Genomic DNA, 10570 nt, shown 5'->3' on the forward strand with positions numbered 1-10570 from the left:
ACAATATACCACAAACCCCTGAGGTGCCTTATTGCTATTATAAACTGGTTACCAATGTAATTAGAACAGTAAATTGTTGATACTAACCAGATGGCCACAACTAGATAAGTAGAGTAGCTAGCAACATTATAATTACATCACAATGGATTTGGGTTTGAATGAAGCAGCTGCCTGTTAGCTATGTTGTGCTAACTAAGGGTGCGTTCGCTCTGGTTATCTACTGCGATTTATATGTGGAAGAGCGCAGAATAATTTATGAATTTACAAACGCTCAACACCCGTCGAATATGACTGGTGTCAGTAAACGTCCAAAAAACGTAATTAAATTATTGCCAGCTGCACAGTTACAGTCACCAACACTCTAGATAACATGAGAACAGCCTAGCCAGCTCTGCTAGGGTGAGTAAAATGGTCATAGTGAGGTGTTCTCTCATTTGTGTCTGGAAGTAGCTAGGAAGATATCCAACTTTAGCCAGTTAGATTAGGTGCTTGACTGCGGTTGTGAGGTATTTGTATTTATTATGGATGAGAACGCTCGGATCAACCCTACTCCTCGGCCAGAGCATCCAGTGTGCGCGCTGAACGCTCAGAGAGTGAAACGCAGTTTACTAAATGACAATCTTTCAACACTGAATTTACAAACACCAGGGGCGCACTGAGCGAACACACCATAAATAGCGATGCTAAACATTTAGCTAATGCTAGCTGGCAAGCAAACTGGCACAGGCTATATGGGATAATGGAGAGTGAATTGAATTATTTCTTCATCATCTTGCTAGATAGCTAGCTTGGTAAAACATTTAGTGGTGTGTGCATTGGGCTGCACTTACCACCGCTTTCGTTTCATATGAAGTGTGTGTGACTGCCTGGCTCAGTTAGCAAGCTAATGTTAGCTAGCTAGCAAACTAATGACCAGTGCACATTATCAAACCTAACAAAACAATCCTTCTTCAAGCACAAAACTTGTAAAGGCTTGCTATAGAAAAAAACATGTATTATGCAGCTTTATTATTTTAGTTCAAACAATACTGATGAAAAGGTGGCTGATTACGCTGGCCCACATGGAGGTTTGTGGTCTCTGATCTCACGGTCTTAGAGTCTTTAGCCACATGGGCTTTCATGTGCCTTTTACTGAGGAGTGGCTTCCATCTGGCCACTCTACCATAAAGGCCTGATTGGTGGAGTGCTGCAGAGATGGTTGTCCTTCTGGAAGGTTCTCCCATCTCCACAGAGGAACTCTAGAGCTCTGTCAGAGTGACCATCGGGTTCTTGGTCACCTCCCTGACTAAGGCCCTCCTTCCCGATTGCTCAGTTTGGCCAGGCAGCCAGCTCTAGGAAGAGTCTTGATGGTTCCAAACTTCTACCCTTTAAGAATGATGGAGGCCACTGTGTTCTTGGGGACCTTCAATGCTGCAGAAATGTTTTGGTACCCTTCCCCAGATCTGTGCCTCGACACAATACTGTCTCGGAGCTGTACGGACAATTCCTTAAACCTCATGGCTTGGTTTTTTCTGTTTTATTTTATTTTTAATACATTGCAAACATTTATAAAACCTGTTTTCACATTGTCATTATGGTGGATTGTGTGTAGATTGATGAGGAATTGTTTTTATTGAATCCATTTCAGAATAAGGCTTTAACGTAACAAAATGTGGAAAAAGTCAATGGGTCTGAATACTTTCCGAATGCACTGTATTGTGTATGTCCTTACATGTACTCACACAGTGGCAGACAACATTTTTTTCAGTAAATAGGAAGTTCACATTCCCATCTTTTTAAGGATATTTTTTGAAGATGTCTTGCTTGGCGCAATGAGAACGATAAAGTGGGCTGGTGTGGTTGAGAGATATGAAGTGAATGACTGGTTGGAGATAGATGGAGAGTGGTGGAAATATGCTGACCACAAATTGCTACTTTTGCAAAGCATGTGTGCAAATCATGCCAATAAAGCCCTTTCAATTGATTTGAATTCTGGTGATAGCATTTCCTCGGTTTAAAGGTTTCACAGAAAGCCTGTGCACATGACTGTCCACAGATTCATCCAGTAGGCTAGGCTGTTAACTTTAGATAGACATTTGGATTGCCGGTTCTACACTGTCACCACCCACAATGTGAAAAAGAGGGCCAATTACTTAATATAAGCTATTTGTTGATAAGTGTTAAATAGTTATTTTTATTCAACATGGCATAGTCAGAAGAAATATAATCACAATGTTCTTTACAATTTCTGCCAGTGAGATAAGAAACACACACACATATACACACACAGCGTCAGAGTGATGAGGTCAGATTCTCGTGTGAGAAGAATGCGTGTGGTTAGAGGGCTTCCTCTGGCCTAGACCTGCCTACTTATTTCTGTCATGTTTAACATGGTGCATCTTCTCTTCCTCTTCCCACTGTTCAGTTTTTTACATAGTCAATGCCTCGGTTTGTGTGGCTGCCCATATTTCATGCCATGCCACAGGATGACCTCCCTCCCCGCAAAAAGACTCCATTGTTCCTCTTTCAGCCAGCCAACTGACTAGAGAGAGAGAGAGAGAGAGAGAGACCACTGTGACTGACTCAAAATGAAGGAAATCTATGTACAGACTCAGTGAGCATAGCCTTGCTATTGAGAAACTTCCTGCCAAATGTATGACCGTATTAGAGGCATATTTCCTTAAGATTACACAGATACACAAAGAATTCAAGAAAAAATATCTAATTTGGGTGAAATACCACAGTGTGCAATCACAGCAGCAAGACCTGTTGCCACAAGAAAAGCATAACCAGTGAAGAACAAACACCATTGTAATTACAACCTATATTTATGTTTATTCATTTCCCCTTTTGTACTTTAACTATTTGCACATCATTAAACACTATATATACATAATATGACATTTTAAATTACTTTATTATTTTGTAATGTTTACTGTTAATTCTTTGTTTATTTCATTTTTGTTTATTATCTATTTCACTTGCTTTGGTCATGTAAACATATGTTTCCCATGTCAATAAATCCCTTAAATTGGAGGGAAAAAATGGAGAGAGAGACAGAAATCTGAGAGACTTCTCAGGGGTCTTCTTGCAAGAGGGAGGAAAGGTTGTGTTTGTGACTGAGACACCTTGAATAGATCGCTAGAGCATATCTGTTCAATGAATATGTAATTTCCCAGGGTTCCCTATTTTGTCAACAATTCATGCATACAGAATGACAAAAAAGACACAACCCAGACCGCCTCCGTTCAGCTTTTCCCATGGTTTAGAAGAGAAAGATGACTGATTTCTCACAGTTCTACACAGCCTATGACCAAATACTTACAGGAATTTGTCCTATGAGGCACATAGACATGTTTTATAGCACATTACTGTATATGAGAAACAGAAGTTGACAGAGCACAATACAATAGTTCTTGTCAAACGTAGTGTTATTTAGTATGGTACAACGCAGCCTACACACTTTCCTACACATTCCTGTCAATGAAGACAGAAGGTATAGCAATATACAGTAAATTAATTGATGTGCAATAAAATGAATGTATGCTGAGCAGTGATTCCAGATAGACTGTGTTTCTCAAACATCCACCATTTGCATTGATGTCTATCTAATTAGTAGAATAATCAGGTAGATAAAAGCCAGCCCCATTGGCATGAATACAGCTCAACACTTACAAGAAAGGCCTTTGTAATGCTAATAAAATTAATGAAGTGGTTTATTGACTGAAAAGGTTCTGAACAGCAGGAGCCCACCAAGCTAAACATAGCAACAGTCCTCATAGGGTTGCTAGAAATGTAGCAAATCTGTCTGTCTCTGTGGGAGTTTTGGCTGCTCTCTCTCTGAGGATGATGATGGGATGCTAGCTGTATGTCTGATTTTCAACCAGGCATGATTCCATCCCAAAGAGATCAAGAGATGGGCAAGTGCAGAAACCTTGAGCAGCAATCAGTCCAGTTACAATGGTTCCCAACTCCGGTCCTCGAATACCCACAACAGTACAGATTTTTATTGTACTTAATCTGTCTCCTTCGTTCACTGTCTGGCTTGCTTAGTTGGTCTATCTGGCACCCTTGTGCTCTCTCTCTCTCTCTCTCTCTCTCTCTCTCTCTCTCTCTAGCTGCCCCTGTATCTCCCTCTCCGTCTGTCTACCTCTGTCTCAGCCCCAGGTATGGTGGCGTAGCTTATTGAATGCAAATTAAACCAATTGCCACACGTTTGCATCTCTTGTGATAACATTGAGGCCAATCAGTTGATGCCCAAGGACCCATAATACTCCATCTCCATACACACACACACACACACACAGACACACACACACACACACACACCAACCTCAGCTCTAGATAGATACATTTGTTTAATGTATTTTTATTTAACCTTTATTTAAATAGGCAAGTCAGTTAAGCACAAATTCGTATTCACAATGACGGCCTACCAAAAGGCCTCCTCCAGGGACAGGGGCCTGGGACAAAAATAAATAATAATAAATACAATATAAATGTAGGACAAAACACACATTACAACAAGAGAGACAACACTACATAAAGAGAGACCTAAGACAACAACATATTCAAGGCAGCAACACATGACACCACAGCATGGTATCAACACAACATTCTAGCAGCACAAAACATGGTACAAACATTATTGGGCACAGTCAACCGCACAAAGGTCAAGAAGGTAGAGACAACAATACATCACACAAAGTGGCCACAACTGTCATTAAGAGTGTCTATGATTGAGTCTTTGAATTAAGAGATTGAGATAAAACTGTCCAGTTTGAGTGTTTGTTGCAGCTTGTTCCTGTCGCTAGCTGCAGCGAACTGAAAAGAGGAGCGAACCAGGGTTCTGTGAGCTTTGGGGACCTTTAATAGAATGTGACTGACAGAAGGGGTGTTGTATGTGGAGGATGAGGGCTAAGAGGGTTTTATAAATAAGCATCAACCAGTGGGTCTTGCGACGGGTGTTCAGAGATGACCAGTTTACAGAAGAGTATAGAGTGCAGTGATGTGTCCTATAAGGAGCATTGGTGGCAAATCTGATGGCCGAATGCTAAAGAATATCTAGCTGCTCGAGAGCACCCTTACCTGCCGATCTATAAATTCTCCATAATCTAGCATGGGTAGGATGGTCATCTGAATCAGGGTTAGTTTGGCAGCTGGGGTGAAAGAGGAGCGATTACGATAGAGGAAACCAAGTCTAGATTGAACTTTTGCCTTCTGCTTTGATATGTGGTGAGAGAAGGACAGTGTACCGTCTATCCATACTCCCATGTACTTGTATGAAGTGACTACCTCAAGCTCTAAACCCTCAGAGGTAGTAATAACACCTGTGTGAAGAGAGGCATTCTTCTTACCAAACCATATTGACCTTTGTTTTGGAGGTGTTCAGAACAAGGTTAAGGGCAGAGAAAGCTTGTTGGACAGAAAGAAAGCTTTGTTGTAGAGCATTTAACACAAAATCTGGGGAGGGGCCAGCTGAGTATAAGACTGTATCATCTGCATATAAATTAATAAAAGAGCTTCCTACATTCTGAGCTATGTTGTTGATGTAAATTGAGAAGAGCGTTTGGCCTAGGATCGAGCCTTGGGGTACTCCCTTGGTGACAGGCAGTGGCTGAGACAGCAGATTTTCTGACTTTATACACTGAACTCTTTGAGAGAGGTAGTTAGAAAACCAGGCCAAAGAACCCTCAGAGACACCAATACTCCTTAGTCGGCCCACAAGAATGGAATGGTCTACCGTATCAAAAGCTTTGGCCAAGTCAATGAAAATTGCAGCACCAGGCATCGCAGTGCTAGCTGTGCCACCAGAGCTGTGCCACCAGAGATTCTGGGTTCGAGCCCAGGATCTGTCACAGCCGGCTGCGACCGGGAGGCCCATGGGGCGGCGCACAATTGGCCCAGCGTCGTCCGGGTTAGAGTTGCAGCAATGAGACAAGACTGTAACTACTACCAATTGGATGCCACAAAATTGGGGAGAGAAAAAAAGGGATAAAAAATTGAAGAAACAAGAGAAAATAGCAGCACCATATTGCTTAGAATCAAGGGTAATGGCAACATCATTGAGGACCTTTAAGGTTGCAGTAACACATCCATAACCTGAGCGGAAACCAGATTGTATACCGGAGAGAATACTATAGACATCAAGAAAGCCAGTCAGTTGAACATGGAGTGAGAGGGGAAGTGGAAATAGAGATAGATCGGTGGAAATACATAGAGTCAAGGAGGGAGAGGGGTGGTTTTTGTGTGTGAACGGTGTACAGTGTTAGGAAAGCGGAAATAAAGATAGATAGGTAGAAATACATAGTCAGGGAGGGAGAGGGGTGGTGTTTGTGTGTGAATGGCGTACAGTGTTAGGGCAGCTCTTCCCCACTGACAGTGACGCTAACGGCATTAGTGGATCAGTGTGCCATCATCTAGTTCATCAGCACTACAGCCATGTATCTCTGTGTTGAGGTGAAACTGATTTATGGATCTGGGTGAAGATACAAAGAAACACTGAATGATATCTCGCTGTTGGAGCGGGGCGTTAAGTATGTTAACCACACTTTGTTAAATTGCATGACAGCTTTCTAGTAGCAGAGAAACAGCCTGCAGCACAACTGCTGCACAGCTGCTTATAACACATATAAATGGCTGCAGGGACTATCTGAGTTGACTTGTATTTTATCACAACTGCTGCACAGCTGCTTATAACACATATAAATGGCTGCACGGACTATCTGAGTTGACTTATTTTATTTATATTTCCACTGTCTTTATGCACTCTCACAGGACTCTACACGCTCATGCACACTGACACTCCAGCACACTCAAAACATGTAGACACATTTACACACACACACACACACACACACACACACACACACACACACACACACACACACACACACACACACACACACACACACACACACACACACACACACACACACACACACACACACACACACACACACATACACACACACACACACACACAGACTAAAAAACAGCTTCTATTACCAGGCAATCAGAATGTTGAACAGCCATCAGTAGCCACCAACCAGGTGATGCACACTCACTTACACAAAACATACACACAAGCTATCACACACACCTCGTACTCACAAACGCACGCACATACACTATCACACACACACAGCCAAGGCTGATGTCCCATGCTATAGAGACATTGAACCAATGGTCACTTCCTGTTTCACACTGTGTATTTAAATACTGTATCCCCAACGTAGCTCATCATAATATTTCTACTACTGTACACCGCATATTTGTTTATACACTGGATTCTTGACATATCTTACTGTAATATGTTGTATCTATTGCTGTACATATAATTTTTAGCTTATCTTGTGTAAATTCTTCCAGTGTACATATGTATAGATTGTATTTGATTACTGCAACAGTGCTATGTGCATTGTTAATCAAATTCATCCCACCGTTCTTGATTTCATGTCTTTTTTGCGATTTAATTTATTTTTTTGAATTGTTTGACTTTTTACTGCATTTGATCAGAGCTAGTGACTTAAGCATTTCGCTGCACCCACTCTAACACTTGCAAAACTGTGTACTCAAAATATGAACATTGATCTGAGTATGAGTGGGGTAGCTGGCTGTGCCCTCTTTGATTTGATTTGAGTATGAGTGGGGTAGCTGGCTGTGGCCTTTGTGGCAGCATGCATGCCAGAGTTTTGTGTGTCTGTGTTCTGTGAGATCATCACTCTGAGCCCCCTTCAGTTGTCCCCTCTTCATTCCCTGCTTTCTGATTGGCTGAGCCCTTCCTCTAGCCCTGCCTTTGTAATGCAGATTTTGGGGGTTTGGAATAGAGGGATAGAGAGATGGGAGGACAGGGGATGGGTATATGGACTCTCTGTGAAGGTTTCAGGGGGGGGTTGGGGGGGTGTTAAGTATGACCTAGCAACCCTGCTGTTTCTTGGCAGAGTCCGGCGTGGGCTGGGGGGAGGGTCGAAACTTAGAGGGATATCTAGAATTCTCCCCCTCTCAGCAATCCTTCACTCTGTATGCATGACTCAAGCATCAAACATCACTCCCTCAGACCCCCAAAATCACCACCTGGAAATGAGAATGATGTCTTGCTGGTGTGCATAGGGCTGGCACAATTACAGTATAATCATGTAACCGACGATTATGGATGAAGAACGTCATAAAATAAAATAATCGTCATAACCGTAAAATAAAATAAAAACATGATGAAAACTCTGTTGCCCTTTCCTGCACAGCAGCACATGCAGTCAGGAAAATTGGTATAAATACTGGTTGTATGTGTCTAGGTTCATGTATGTGTCTGTCTGTAGATCTATCTATGCGTGTGTGTGTTGGGGGCTGGGGGGGCTAACCAAGCTCTTCCCAGCTGTCGGAGAGTAATCTAGTCTCTCTCTTTCTCTCTCTCAATTTAATGGGGCTTTGTTGGCATGGGAACGGGGCTGCAGTGGAGAGGGCCGAGAGCTTCAAGTTCCTAGGTTTCTAAATCACTAAGGACATAAAATGGTCCACTCACATGCGCACAGTCGTGAAGAAGGCGCTACCAGCGCCTCTTCCCCCTCAGGAGGTTTAAATGGTTTGGTATGGGCCCTCAAATGTCCGGTTGCATCACTGCTTGGTATGGCATCGATTGCATAGCACTACAGAGGGTAGTGCGGACAGCCCAGTACATCACTGGGGCCGAGCCCCTGCCATCTAGGACCTCTATATCGGCGGTAGTGCTGGGCGATATGGCCAAAATCTCATATCCCGATATAGGTCATTTCATATCCTGATAACGATACATATCAAGATATAGCATCCTTTTCTGTAAATTGAATGAATAAATTTATATAAAATGACCACGTGTAAAGGCCTATTTCTTATTACATTTTGAATTATACTCAACAACTAAAAAGGTACTTACTCAAATTTTCAATTAAGCATGCAACAAAATATAAAATATGAGTTTATAAAATCTAAAAAGGTAAATAGAAAACACATCAACTGCAGTAGCAAAAAAAAAATATATAGGCCTAAAATATATATATATTTTGGGGCTTGCCTGTTTTGGATGTTATTTTGGCATTAATACGTGTCACATATCAATTTGCATTTAGTACCTTGGGTTGAGTGTTAGCACCAACTCACGAAACCCCCATTTCTTGACTGTGTAAACTGGGGCCATGTCTTTGCAGATGTAAGTTGGAATGGCAGCTGTTATCTCCTTCCATCTTCGTGATTCTTTGCCATATAGTGTGCCACGGGCAAAAGCCTTTTGCAACGTCTGAGTCGGGGGTTTGTTTTGAGAACTCGACTGTACTTTTTTCATCCGTAGACTCTCTATACTGTTTGACATGATTCTTGCGTAGGTGGTAAAAGAAGTTAGTGGTGTTTGAGCCTGTTGTCGGGACCGGCCTACGGCATATTTTTGCAGTGTCAGACTTTTCATACCCAAACCACGTCCATGCGACCGAAGTTGCCCCTCTTTTAGGTACAAGTTCCATGTCTCCATGCTCTGTGTCACATTCACTTGTCATCGTCGCAAATTTCCTTCCACACGGCATGCAACGCGTCATCCAATTGACAAAAAATATTGCCGTAAAGAGTGTGATTTGCGACACAACGAAATAAACGATAGAGCACAATATAAAATGATAGACGTTTTTCTATCGTCACACGATATACAGTGCCTTGCGAAAGTATAATTTTGCACGCCCAATTTTTCAGTTTTTGATTTGTTAAAAAAGTTTGAAATATCCAATAAATGTCGTTCCACTTCATGATTGTGTCCCACTTGTTGTTGAATCTTCACAAAAAAATACAGTTTTATATCTTTATGTTTGAAGCCTGAAATGTGGCAAAAGGTCGCAAAGTTCAAGGGGGCCGAATACTTTCGCAAGGCACTGTATATCTTCATATCACCCAGCCCTATCATGCGATGTGAAAGGAAGCCCTGGATAAAAATCGTTAAAGACTCCAGCAACCCAAGCCATAGACTGTTCTCGCTGCTCCAGCACGGCATGTGGTACTGGTCTGGTCTGAAACCAACAGGCTGCTGAACAGCTTCTATGCCCAAGCCATAAGACTGCTAAATATGTAGCTAACAGAATGGCTGCACGGACTATCTGAGTTGACTTGTATTTTATTTATATTTCCACTGTCTCTATGCACTCTCACAGGACTCTACACGCTCATGCACACTGACACTTCAACACACTCATAACATGTAGACACATTTACACACACACGTGCACGCACGCACACGCACATGCACACACACACACACACACACACTGCTGCTACTCTGTTCATCATACAGTATCTACTGATGCCTAGTCATGTTACCCCTATACATATCTACCTCTATCACTCCAGTATCCCTGGATATTGTAAATATGGTTCTGGAACTGACCCTGTATATAGCTTCTTACTTTCTCCTGTTCTTCTTATTACTTATTTATTATTTTTATTTCTCGTATGTTTTTGTTATTCCTTTTGTGCTACATTGATATTGATTACTGCATTGTTGGGTTTGGAGCTTGCACGTGACATTAACACTTGGAACTTGAAACGTGTTTACATTGCCAAAGCAAGTGAAATAAAC

This window comes from Oncorhynchus tshawytscha, linkage group LG08 (assembly GCF_018296145.1).
Source record: "Oncorhynchus tshawytscha isolate Ot180627B linkage group LG08, Otsh_v2.0, whole genome shotgun sequence".
Lineage (NCBI taxonomy): Eukaryota > Metazoa > Chordata > Actinopteri > Salmoniformes > Salmonidae > Oncorhynchus > Oncorhynchus tshawytscha.